Source organism: Mobula birostris, chromosome 1 (assembly GCF_030028105.1).
Source record: "Mobula birostris isolate sMobBir1 chromosome 1, sMobBir1.hap1, whole genome shotgun sequence".
Lineage (NCBI taxonomy): Eukaryota > Metazoa > Chordata > Chondrichthyes > Myliobatiformes > Myliobatidae > Mobula > Mobula birostris.
In genome coordinates, this window is record NC_092370.1 from 164860049 (window position 1) to 164873335 (window position 13287).

Consider the following 13287-nt stretch of genomic DNA (forward strand, 5'->3'; position numbering starts at 1 on the left):
CACCTGAACAATGAGCAATAAACCAATAAATAGCCAGCAAACACATTTGTTTTCATTAGACATTCTTCTTCACGATGCGTGATTGGAATCCGCGGCGCCGCACCGGTTCCCAAACACGCTGACAGCCCGCCGGAGCAGGCTGCAGCGCCGAAAGGGGCGGGGAGACAAATGGCCGCTTTTGGTTGGCTGACACGAACGTTTTTCGCTTGGAAACCACCGGCTTCCATTTTCTGATTGGTGCGAGGGTTCAGCTGATATGACGTAGAGTCGGCCTTGAGACGTTGACGCGTTGCAAAGGATACTAACGCGCAGCCGCAGAGACCTCGTGCTCCGAATGTGGTCAAAGGCGGACTCCTCCGTCTGCCTGCGGGCCTCGCTGCGGTTGGCGACAGCCGCGTAATCAGCGCCGCCTGCGGAGGAAGTCCGACACTACAGGCAGAAGGGGAGAGAGCAGCCCGTGATTGGCCACTAGAGGCGCAGGGGAGCTCGCTGCTGATTGGCCATGTCATTGTTATTAGCTTATGACGAGACCTGATTGACAGTAGAGACAGGAGGTAAACAGCAGGTCGGCGCGCAAATCGCGGTGATTAATCAGATTACTGTAAGGAGTGTGCACCGTTCGATATAACTCGACTCAGTTACCTACGGATAAGTAAGTACACCTTCAAACCACCAAGCTTCTGTCAGGGGCGCTTCTCCTTTATTTCTGCATGAATCAACTGGACTTGCCCTCCTTTTTGTCCAATGAATACTGTAAAACAAACTTGATTGTTTCTTTGTAAATATTGCTTCTACATCACTAGCGGATCAGTATTGCATGCGCGTTGTCAAGCCAGCACAAATGATCTGGTATGCTTTTCTTATCGAAAGGGTGCTGTGTCCTTATAACAGTGAAAGAGTCAATATAAACTTTGTGTGTGTGTGTGTGTGTGTGTATTTTCGCTGTCTTGGATGTTAATGTTTGGGCTTTTTCGTTGTACTTCAAGCATTTATTTCACTTGTTCACATTTCCGGAACATGCCTGGGCAACAAACGGATGGCAGAAATACACGAAGTGTTTGGTTGCCAAAGGCTATTTTTGTACGTTCGGGATTTATTTGTTTTACAAGTTAATTGATGCTGTTGTGTTGACTTTGCACTTGCATTTTTTGTTTATCTTGTGCATTTATTATTTATCTCTGATCGAAATCATTGTCCTCTATTGGGTGCGGAAATATAAACTTCAGTCCGGTGTTGGCAAACAGGCATAACAGTTTGGAGACTCAGGAGATAGAAGGTGCTGAAAACTGGAGTGAAAGTCTGTTTGTGCTGTTGGAGTTGTTTTGCCCAAACTGGTTCCAAATCGGGTGTGAAACCGCTTGGGGCTTGAAATTAAGATGCAGGATCCAGGGATTAGAGATTCACCCGAGGTTGTCCCTCGGTAAATGGGAAGAGCGACCACCGTCTACGTTGTTCTGCTCTGGGAAAGATGTGCCGATAGTATGGAGACATGAGTTCTGGATTGTCTTGGTTTCAGGGAAGGGGGGGGGGTTAAAAGTTCAAAAAGTACATTATTATCAAAATCATTGTTCTGCCTTATGGGAACATCTTTGTGCGACTTTATCCAAATGTTAGTAATATCTCATTCCATCTCTAAATCAGTACCAACATTCGTAGTAAAACTGGTTTTGATTACGATACGTTCTATACTTGATGAGTATATTCCATGAAGGGTCTCGGCCCGAAACGTCGACTGTACTCTTTTCCATGGATGCTGCCTGGCCTGCTGAGTTCCTTCAGCATTTTGTGTGTGTTGCTCGGATTTTCAGCATCTGCAGATTTTCTCTTGTTTATTAGTCTATTCTTCTTTCCGGCTCGTTCCAATCACGTACTCGCTATAGCTGCAATGTCTAGCGTCAAATTGTAACCCATGCCTCTCGGAAGCCCTATTTACCTGTAATGTAACTCATTTTCAGTGAGTGTCGCGATCTGATGTATTGCGCCTTCCTCGCTGCCCAAGTAACTCGCTGTCACAGTCTCACCTTGTTGTCCTTTGTAACTCCCGATTATCTGTGCCCCCGTTGTAGTCGTGCATTGATATCGACTCCGTCTCACATGGTTCACTCAATGTAGCTAACATAACGGATTACCGTGTGTGCGTGTCAAATGTATCTCGGCAGTCATCTATTTACTTCTGCCTCCGCTCCTGCGCCGAGCGCTTTCCGTTCAATATAACTGTCTGATGCAACTGTCTGTTTATCCTACACAGTTCCTATCCACTGTAACCGAGACCACGGTCCTTTCAAGACATTTACTTCCGTTCTTAACTCATTAACAAACACTTCCTCCATCGTCAGTCTTGTGTGTGTGTGTGTGTGTGTGTGTGTGTGTACCTAACAAGATCAGAACAACAACGTTCTTCTCCGGTGAATCATCTGTTAAAACTTTTCATATAACTCGAATTCCACCTCCCCCCATAACTTCCTGATTGACTCTCACATCATTCCTGGATTGTCTCATTTAACAAAGACAGCCATGGAAGGGAACTGTATTGCAAGCCAGCCCTTTGCAGTGTATGCTCTGTCACACCTTGGCCCCAAACTCCCCCTAATTTGGCCCTGTATTAGCCGATCTGGGCGGGCGTGTATTTGCTGTCGGTTCACATGTGCTGGAAGGCAGAGAGATTGCTTCTGACTGACTGACGGGTCGTCCCCTGGGTCCCGGCTCCTGTCTCGTGTTTACAGCTCCAGTCTACAGCGAAGCAGTTTCGAAGCCAGCGCTCCTGATTCGCTGGTGTAAACAATGAAGTTACTGGGAGGCGATTTCGGAAGTGAAATGCGGCGTGTGGCCGCTAACATTACCCAACAAGAAGGAGGTTTTCAGCAGTTTCATTAATTATTATTCAGCTTTGCTATCAGTTCTTTTGGAAATCAGCCCCTATTCAGCATCTTATTCAACCTGAACTCAACTTCTGACGTCATGAAGTAAAGCGAAAACTAAATGCTGCATACGTTCAGCGGGCTAGGCGGCATCTGGGGGAGGTAAAGAGTTAAGGGTTCAGGTACAGGGCCCTTAATCAGAGTCTCTGCAACCAAACAAAGGCTGTCTGCTTTCAGCTCCACAAACTGTCCCCAGACCAGCCCCATCTGAAGTGAAAACACAGCTTTTGGTACTTTGAGACTCAAGTTTCCAGTGTTCTTTTTGTACAAACTCAAGCATATCTAAGTCCTTTTTAACGATCACCCCTCCCCACGTTGGTTCTCAGAAAAACACCATGACAAGCTTCTTAACCCTCGTGTTTGAGGCACTTTTTAACAATTAACTCCACAATCCAGGGGCTCCCAAGCCTTTTTTTATGCCATGGACCCCTACTATTAACTGAAGGTTCTGGACCCCAGATTGGAAACCCCTACCATAATCATAACCTCCTCTGCCCCAACATGGTTTCATTGCTCATCTCTCCCTCTCTACTCCATGCCTGATCAACTATGCCTAATGATCGGATATGGTAGCTCTATCTACTTCAGCATCATTGTAGCCCTCTGGGTAGCAAGTTCCAAATGCTCACAGCCTTTGGAGTAAAGAAATTTCTCCTCAGTTTTTTTTTCTGAGACTGTGACCTCCTCCCAGGCAAAACATCCTCCCTGCTCTCATCCTTTTAAATGGGAAAGTACAATCCCAATCTACTCAATCTCTCCTCACACAGCAAACTCGCTCTCCCAGGGTGAATCCTTGTTGTATACCCTCTATGGCAGGTGCATCCATTTTAGATAAGGAGACCATAACTGTGCACAGCACTTTGAGTGCCACGCACTAGGAGACATCTTTAATCATGTACTCAAATCCTTGCATAAAATAGGCTAACAGACCATTTGGCGTTTGATCTTCTGGTTGTACTGGCATTTTGGCTTTCAATGTAACATGTGTACAAGAACATCTATGCCCTTTTCAACACAAATGTTTACTAGTATGTCCCTATTTAAAAAAAACAGTTATTTGCAATTAATTAGATGACATCATATTCAATCACCTGACATTCAGCCTGCCTGGTTCTCACCCACTCTCTATTCGCTTGTATGCCCTGGAAGCCCCTTTACATCTTCTGCCATACCCACGATCCCACCTAGTGCCGGGTCATCGGCAAATTGGAAAACACGACATTTGACAAAGGGTCAAAGGTTCATTTTAATATCGGAGAATGTATACCATATACAACCTGAAATTTGTACTCTTCACAGACACCCACAAAACAAGAAACCCCATAAAGTGAATGATAGAAACATCAAAGACCCAAGCAGCAGCAGAAGCATTGAACCCTCACTCCCCCCCCACCATGCAAATGACCGCAGTAGCCCCCAAAGAGACTTTGATTCAGAGTCCATCGATACTATAGTACGTAACCCTTTGGTATCTCAGACAAGCTCTCCCTCTCTCCATTGAGGGAGAGAGAGAGAGATCGCTCCTGCCACAACGAGAGCAGAGACCAGCAACTCACTGTTCTGATGTTGCAGTCTTTTGCATCTCTTCTCCAAGCACCCCTCCCCCGCATCTCAAGGACTGACAGGCTCTCATTCTCCATCAAAAGAGAGAGAGGTGGGGAGGGGGAGGGATTGCTCGAGCACATGGGCCTTCCTCCAACTACAGCCGGCACACTGGTTGCTGCTTTGGTGTTTCAATCTCCCACCATCTGAATATGGATCACGAAGAGATTAGGCCTAAACGCCAATCCCTACTGTACCCCATGAGTTACAATTGTCACCCGGAGAAGAATCCAGTTATTCCCACTCTTGATCTACAGTTTCAGAATTCTACCCCTTTCACTTTTCTCTGTTACAGGAAACATTTATTAGTCTTCAACTATTTCCCAGTTCTTATGAAGGGGAATGAACCTAAAACATTAAACTCTATTTCTCTCTCCACGGATTCCTGCCAAATATTTGCAGCCTTTTCTGTTTTACTTCAGATGTCCAGCATCTGTGGTATTTTTCTTTTGAGTTTTGTGATCTCTTCCTCTGACAGAAAACCCTTTATGTTGGCCCAATTAGTACTTTTCAATCTGAGATGAAACGGCGTGTATTTAAATCTCATTCTAGAGACTCTGGCACATAGACTCAGCTGCCGGTCAGTGATTGGTTTATTACAGTCACATGCTCCAAGATCACAAACACATGGAGGCAGTACAAAGGGAAGAGCAATAACAATGTGGAACATAGTGTCACAGTTTCAGAGAGAGTGCAGCACAGGTGGACAAATAAGATGAAGCAGATTGAAAAGAATATTATTAGTAATTCTTCAAGTCATAGAATTTGGTAGGGTGATTATAATAAATGTTACAAAAAAGACCTGTTGACAGAACCCTGCAAGGAGACATCAAACTCTAGCATTGTATGAAGAGTTCCTTCATTGTTGACTGCTGAATATCTCCAGAATTTTGTGTGTGTTGCTTTCTACATTGTATTTCACGTGTCTTTTTTGGCCATTTTCCCTCTTTAAGTGGTAAGGGTGGAGGTGAAGTTTCCCTTTGTGTCTTCACTAACCCACATGCTGACAAACATATTGGCAGGTTGTTCATCTCATTGGCTGTTCATGGAACAGGGAAGCACTGTAGCAGAGCAGTAAGCATAATGCCTTACAGCACCAGCAACTAGAAAATTAGGGTTCAATTCCCGCCACCATCTGTAAGGAGTTTCTATATTCTCTCCATAATCATGTGGGCTTCCTCCAGCTGCTCCAGTGTCCTACCACATTGCGAAGATAGATGGGTTAGTAAGGGTTAATAAGTTGTGTTGGCACTGGAGGCATGGTGATACTTTGGGCTGCCCCAAGCATAGCTTCAGAATGTATTGCTCATTGACACAAACAATGCAACTCACTATGTTTCAATGCTTCAATGTGTATATGGCAAATAAAGCTAATCTTTATCTTTTTCTTTATACTTGCTGAGGTCAAAGTGTTTGCTACATTTTCCTGGAATATAGCAGTATGGTCATATCCATAAACACTTTATTGTAGCCCGTTTCCATATTCTTTTAATCTCCACACAGACTGTTCTATTCACCGTTTTTTCTAATCTATGCATGCTCAACATTGCTTGGAAATCCAATCAGAAGTTCCACAGACTCCTCACCCTGTCATCTGCATATGCTACTTACCCAATACATAATTGCTGATATATAATCTAGAATGACAATTCCTGTCTTGAAATTTCTGTCCTGGAAAATTGGTGAGGCTAAATCATTAGGGGTATTCAAAGAGGACCTGCATACATTTTTGAAGTATTGGATAGTTGAGGGCTATGTGGAGCTGGCACGGAAGAACCGTGGGGCAGATCAGCTATCTACATATTGAATGACAGGGCAGGTTTGAAGAGAGAGGCCTCTTTTCTTGTAATCTCTCTCCAGTCCCTAGGGGTCGCTGTTGTCAGTTGTAAAGGTCCCTGTAAATACTTGCGAATGTATGGCATCTGGGGACCAAGTGAAGAGCAACCTGCTTGTGTTCACATTGTAAACTCACCTGTGAATACAGGTTGCTTGTTTGAGATAATGTTGTGTTCAAAAGGAGAAGTGAAACCAAGACTTTTATGATTTTAACAGCTCGGTATCAGGCCAGACTTGGCGCTGACGTGCCAAAACACAAGATAACTATTTAAATCACAAAGTTGGCAAAAGACAGAACTTGCAGTGGTTGGAAAGAATTCAGTTGTGCTTGCTTCTGTAAGTCTTTGGTCTTTTAGGAGTATAACTGGAGCATGAGGTTTAGCAGAGTAATGAAGGATTTTGATGAGGAGATAGGAGAAAATTGTTTCCACTGACTTCTCAAACTTCCGCTAATGCTCCACCTCCCCCTCGTACCCCATCCGTTATTTACTTACATACACACATTCTTTTTCTTTTCCTCTCTCTCCTTTTTCTCCCTCTGTCCCTCTCACTATACCCCTTGCCCATCCTCTGGGTTTTTCCCCCCTACCACTTTTCTTTCTCCCTGGGCCTCCTGTCCCCTGACCCTCTCATATCCCTTTTGCCAATCAACCGTCCAGCTCTTGGCTCCATCCCTCCCCTTCCTGTCTTCTCCTATCATTCCGGATCTCCCCCTCCCCCTCCCACTTTCAAATCTCTTACTAGCTCTTCTTTCAGTTAGTCCTGACGAAGGGTCTGGGCCCGAAACGTAGACTGTATCTCTTCTTAGAGATGCTGCCTGGCCTGCTGCGTTCACCAGCAACTTTGATGTGTGTTGTCAGAGGTAACAGGAGTAGGGATTGAAGGTGTTTGGCAGGCTACCCAGGGGTATCATGAAAATAATTTTGTTTTACTGCAACAAGTTTTGGTAGGACTAGAAGACATCGGAGCAGAGTTAGGACATTTGGCACATCGAGGCTGATTTATTATCTCTCTCAATCCTATTCTCCTGCTTCTCCCTGTAACTTTTGACACCCTTACTAATCAACGTCCATTTTAAATATACCCAGTGACATGGCCTCCACATCCGCCCCTGGCAATGAGCTCCACAGATTCACCACGCACCAAGAGGTTCTTCCACGTTTCTGTTCTATAGGGACATAATATTCTGAAGCTGTGCCCTCTGGTCTTAGGTTCCCTTGCTGTAGGAAACATCCTCTTCACGTCCACTCTACCTGGGCCTTTCAATATTCAATAGGCTTTAATAGATCTCCCCTCATTCTTCTAAACTTCAGTGAGTACAGGCCCAGAGCCATCAAACACGTCTCATACATTAATTGTTTTAATACCAGCATGTCCTTTCTCAGATAAGGGGCTCAAAACTGTTCACAACACTCCAAGTGTGCTCTGACCAATGCCTTAGCATTACATCCTTACTTCCATATTCTCGTCATCTCGAAATGAATGCTAACATTGCAGTTGCCTTCCTTACCACTGATTCAACCTCCAAGTTAACTTTCTCCCCATTTAGAAAATAGTCTATGCCTTTATTCCTTCTACCAAAGTGCATAATAACTATACACTTCCCTATACTATATTCCATCTGCTGCTTCTTTGCCCAATGTGTGCAAAACTCTTGTGCTGTGCAGTCTTTTGTCCAGTGAGAGCAACATGTGCATACTGAATAATTTCTTCAATGCAAACAGTATAAATAAGCCAGTTTTAAAATCTGCAGATAAGTCATTGCAAACTCCACATTGCAGCATCGTTCGCATCAGAAACTGGAAATGTGATTGATTACGATCGTGAATTATCCTTAACATGCCAACAATTGACAAACTTCTGTGCGCAATTCAAATTGCTTTGTGTGCTAGTAGCAAAAGATGTGTACATGCACAAACACACACAGCTTAGAGGGAACATTGTCGTTGTCCTAATCTATCTAATTCCTTCTGCAGATGCCCATCTTCCTCAATACTCTCTTCCCTCCACCTCTCTTAATATCATTCACAAACTGGGCCTCAAAGCCATCAATTCCATCATTCGAATCATTGACACATAACGTGAAATGAAGTGGTCTCAACACCAACCCCTGTCAATAACCACTAATCACCGACAGCCAATCAGAAAAGGTCCCCTTTATTCCCAACCTTTGCCTCCTGCCAGTCAGTCAAACTTATATGTATGCTAGTATCTTCCCCGTAATACCATGATGGGCTCGTATCTTGTACAGCAGCCTCAAGTGTGGCATCTTGTCAAAGGTCTTCTAAAACTGGGAGCCACAGTAGCTCAGCAGTTAATGTGATGCTGTTACAGCTTGGGGTATCAAAGTTTTGAGTTCAATTCTGGCATCCTCTGTAAGAAGGTTTCTAGGTTCTTCCCACCTGCGCATGGATTTCATCCGGGTGCTCTGGTTTCCTCTCACAGTCCAAAGACGTACCAGTTAGCCGCTTAGTTGGTCATTGTACGTTATGTTGTGATTAGGCCAGGGTTAAATCAGTGGGTTGCGTGGCAGCGCGGCTCTGCAGTCTGGAAAAGCCTGTTCAGCACAGTATCTCTAAATAAAAGATAAGTAAAGACATATGGGCATCCGTTAGTCTCGTGAGACCATGGATTTGCGCCTTGGAAGGTTTCCAGGGTGCAGGCCTGGGCAAGGTTGTATGGAAGACCGGCAGTTGCCCATGCTGCAAGTCTCCCCTCTCCACACCATCGATGTTGTCCAAGGGAAGGGCATTAGGACCCATACAGCTTGGCACTGGTGTCATCGCAGAGCAATGTGTTGTAAAGTGCCTTGCTCAAGGACACAACACGCTGCCTCAGCCAAGGCTCGAACTAGCGACCTTCAGATCACTAGACGAACGCCTTAAGCACTTGGCCACGCGCCAACACAAAATAAGAACAGAAGTAATTACCAGCCACTGAATCTCCTTTGTCTATCCTGACTGTTATTTCCTCAAGGAGCTCCAACAGATTTGTCAAGCATTATTTCCCCCTGTGAAACCATGCTGACTTTGGCCTATGTTATCATGTGCTTCCAACGTACCCCCGAGACCTCATCCTCAATAATAGACTCCAAAATCTTCCCAACCACTGAAGTCCCTTACTTCTTAAAGAGTGAAGTGACATTTGCGATTTTTCCAGCCCTGTGGAACCATTCCAGAATCTAGTGATGTGGATCAGGATCTGGAATGTTCTGCCTGAAGTATGAGCATGTTTCAAAAAGAGAACAGATTTGTACTTGGATCGAACAGAGCAGGGGAATGGTAATAATTAGTTCATTCAAAATCTGGCATTGGTATAATGGGTGAAATGTCCTCTTGCTCACTATCTAATTCTGTACCAGTCAGTCTGAAATACTGCAGTGGTGGAGCAATTGAACGACCAGCCAAGAAATCCTTCGACAAACAACTAGGAGCCCAAAGTTCAAATTCCACAGTGGCGGCGATGCAATTTAAATTCAGTCCAGGTTAAGATCCAATAAGATGGTGACACATCCAATCACAGCGGCTTCTACCGGGTCAACCAAAGGTGTTATTGTCTTTCTTAAACATAGTTTTTAATGATCACAGGACTCTGCTGGACATTAAGAACTTAAACAAGTACAGGTTTACCCTATCGGTGATTTGCTTCTTGGCAGAGACACTGAAGGAGCTGGACTTGACATGGATCGTGCTGCTGTCCGCGTCAAAGGAGTTGGCGTGCGAAGGCGATGTGCGGTCTAACAGCAAGTGATTTCCTTAAGTTGCTTTTCTTATGATCGCAAGACCCTGTTGAACACCGTTAATGTGGAATGCTGCCAGTCCGATTCACTGATTTATTGGTGGACGGCGGGGAAACTGCGTGGCCTTGGTCATAGCAAGGACTAGGCCTCAAGCCTGTTTACAGCCACCCAGGAGAGCTGGAGGGGTCAGAGTTCATGTCTTCCACCAGAGGTGATGTGGCGCAGCATTCAAGCTGGAATCAGTGCTGCCCCTAGTGCTCGCTCGGCAGAAGACAAACAGAACTGTGCTCAATTGCACAATGTTCACGGGCTCAGGGTCTTGGACTAAATTTTTTTGTGTGACTGTATTTTCCTGATATATGTGCTGTGTGTGTGACTGTTGGTACTGTGTTTTGCTCCATGGCGCTGGAGGAATGCTGTTTCACTTGGCTTTATTCATGGTTATTCATATATGGTTGAATAACAATTAAATGTAAACTTCAAGTTCAGTCATTGATGTTGAATTGAGGACAATAACCAGTTGGCAGTATATATGACTGGACTGTTGGTTAAAAAAAGGAGGACCCATCTGCTTCATCAGAGCCCCCTGAGACAGGGAATTTATACTTGCTCTGTGCCTCCGGGCGTGTAGTTGGCTCGGAAGTGGTCGAGTATGACACTCAGTCAAGAGCAGTGAAAGACAGGCAGCAAGGGATACTGGCTGCTTTGCTAGTGATAGCTAGATAATCCTATATTTTGTGTCCTTGTGCCCTGTTCATGAGCTGAACAAACAGCAACCACTTACTTTGTTTGTTCCTTATACAGTATGTTGTGTCGTATGATGTGGGCAGCCACGCTCTATCCATGACCATGACTGCTCACGGTAAATTTTTCTACAGAAGTGGTTTGCCATTGCCTTCTTCTGGGCAGTGTCTTCACAAGGTGGATGGCCCCAGCCATGATCAATACTCTTCAACCCAGCCAGGACTTGTGATGCTCATACAGCCATCCACCACCTGCTCCCGTGGCTTCACATGACCTTGATCTGGGGTGGGGTGGGGGGGGGGCTAAGCAGGTGCTATACCTTGCCCAAAGGTGACCTGCAGGCTAGCGCAGGGAAGGAGAGCTTTACACCTCCTTTGATCGAGATGTATCTCCACCCTGCCACCATTTTACTTAGCCACTTACTTAGGCATTTTTTAAATGTTTGTTTTTAAAGGATTGCCATAAACCTTAATCAATAAAGCATTATTTCTTCTTGCTGGAAGACTGTCTATTGATGATGCCTGTCAGTTAGCAGCCAAATTTAAAAAAAGACCCTTTCTTCGTTATTTCCATTTTCATGCACCAAGTCAGATTGCAAAGGCTGGTGATGCTAGCAGGAAACCCCACTATACCTCTAGTAAAAGGGAATACAGTCTGCAATAGTTATTTAGAGCTCTGGACAAAGTCAATCAGAGTATTGTACAGGGCACTTGGCTGGGAGAGTATTTGGCGAGCTTCACCAGAATAATAGGCTAATGGAGTTAAATTATGAGGATAGATTGCATAGATTGGACATCTTTTTTTGAGTAGGTTAAGGAGTGGCATAATTGAGGTGTTTAAGATGATGAAGGGAATCAAACTTGGCAATTCTATTAGCCCGAGGTATTTGAAACAATTACAGTTATCCAACCTCACTGTTCTCCTTTAATTGCCCTCGAGGATTGAACTTGCATTGAATCAGGGACAGTGGATTTGGCATGACCAATCTTGGCCATCAGGGGGAGCTCTTGCAGGAATTCTGGAATTATTCCCTCTTGGCCAAAGACCAGTGTCTAACATTGCAGTACATTTAAAAAAGGGAAAAAGGAGAAAGGATAGAGTAGAACACAATGATATAGTGCAGTACATTTTTTTTGGTTGATTTGTCTAAATAACTCACTTTTTAGAAAGAAGGACCTATTGTGACATCCCGTAGACCTAAAGGTAATTCAACATTTAGTAAGCTTGTCAATTAGGCTTCCCAACATCATTCTGCCTGGCTCCTCTGATGCAGCCAGATCACATTGGTCAAAGTTTAAAGTAAATTTATTATCAAAGTACATAAATGTCACGATATACAGCCCTGGGATTCATTTTCTTGCCGGCATTCACAGTGAGTTTGAAGAAACACAATAGAATCAATGAAAAGCCACACACAACAAGATGGACAAACAACCAGTGTGCAGAAGACAACAAAGTATGCAAATGCAAAAAGATGTAAAAACAAAATAATAATAATAATAAATAAACAAATAATAAATATGGAGAACATGAGATGAAAAATCCTTGAAAGCGAGTCCATGGGTTGTGGGAACAGTTCAGTGTTGGGGTGAGTGAGTATATCCCCTCTGGTTCAAGAGCCTGATGGTTGGGGGATAATAACTGTTCCTGAACCTGGTGGTGCGAGTCCTGAGGCTCCTGTACTTCCTACCTGATAGCAGCAGCAAGAAGAGAGTATGGCCTGGATGGTGGGGTCCCTTGTTGATGGCTGCTGCTTTCCTGTGACAGCACTCCTTGCAGATGTGCTCACCGGTGGGGAGGGCTTTACCTGTGATGGACTGGGCTGTTTCCACTATTTCTTGTGGGCTTTTCCATTCACAGCATTGGTGTTTCCATACCAGGCCATGATGCAACCAGTCGGTATACTCTCCACCACACATCTATAGAAGTTTTTCAAAGTTTTACATAATATGCTGTACCTTTGCAAACTTCTAAGAAAATAGTGGTGCAGCCCTGCTTTCTTTGTAATTGCACCTATGCACTGGAACCAGGGCAGGTCCTCTGAGGTGATAACACCAAGGAATTTAAAGTTTCTGTCCCTCGCCACCTCCCATCCCCAGTGAGGACTGGCTTATGGACCTCCGTTTTCCCCCTCCAGTAGTCGATAATCAACTACTTCATCTCAGATTGTTGTTGTGGAACTACTCAGGGAGATTTTCAGTCTCCCTCTGTATGTCGATTTGTCACCACCTTTGAAATGGCCAACGACGGTATAGGTATCTGACTGGAAACCTCCCCGGGGTGGGGAACTCTGGAGCATCTTTATCCTTCTATAATGTAATAGCGAATAGATAGAGGGAAGTTTTTTTCCATCGTATTGTGTGTGCACATGTGTGTATGTATGCCTGTGCATATGTTAGTGGGGAAGATATTATACAAACATTAAAAAATACACTTTCCTTATCTCCA

General features: G+C 44.4%; 1 protein-coding gene across 1 annotated transcript in view; it reads left to right on the top strand.

Annotated features, from left to right (window-relative positions):
- The first annotated feature begins 554 nt into the window (after positions 1-554).
- Positions 555-13287, top strand: part of LOC140201391 (bcl-2-modifying factor-like) — a 102917-nt gene continuing 90184 nt past the window's right edge. Inside the window, exon 1 of the mRNA XM_072265435.1 lies at positions 555-652. The gene's annotated coding sequence lies outside the window, so the exon portion shown is untranslated. The remainder of the gene's footprint in view (positions 653-13287) is intronic.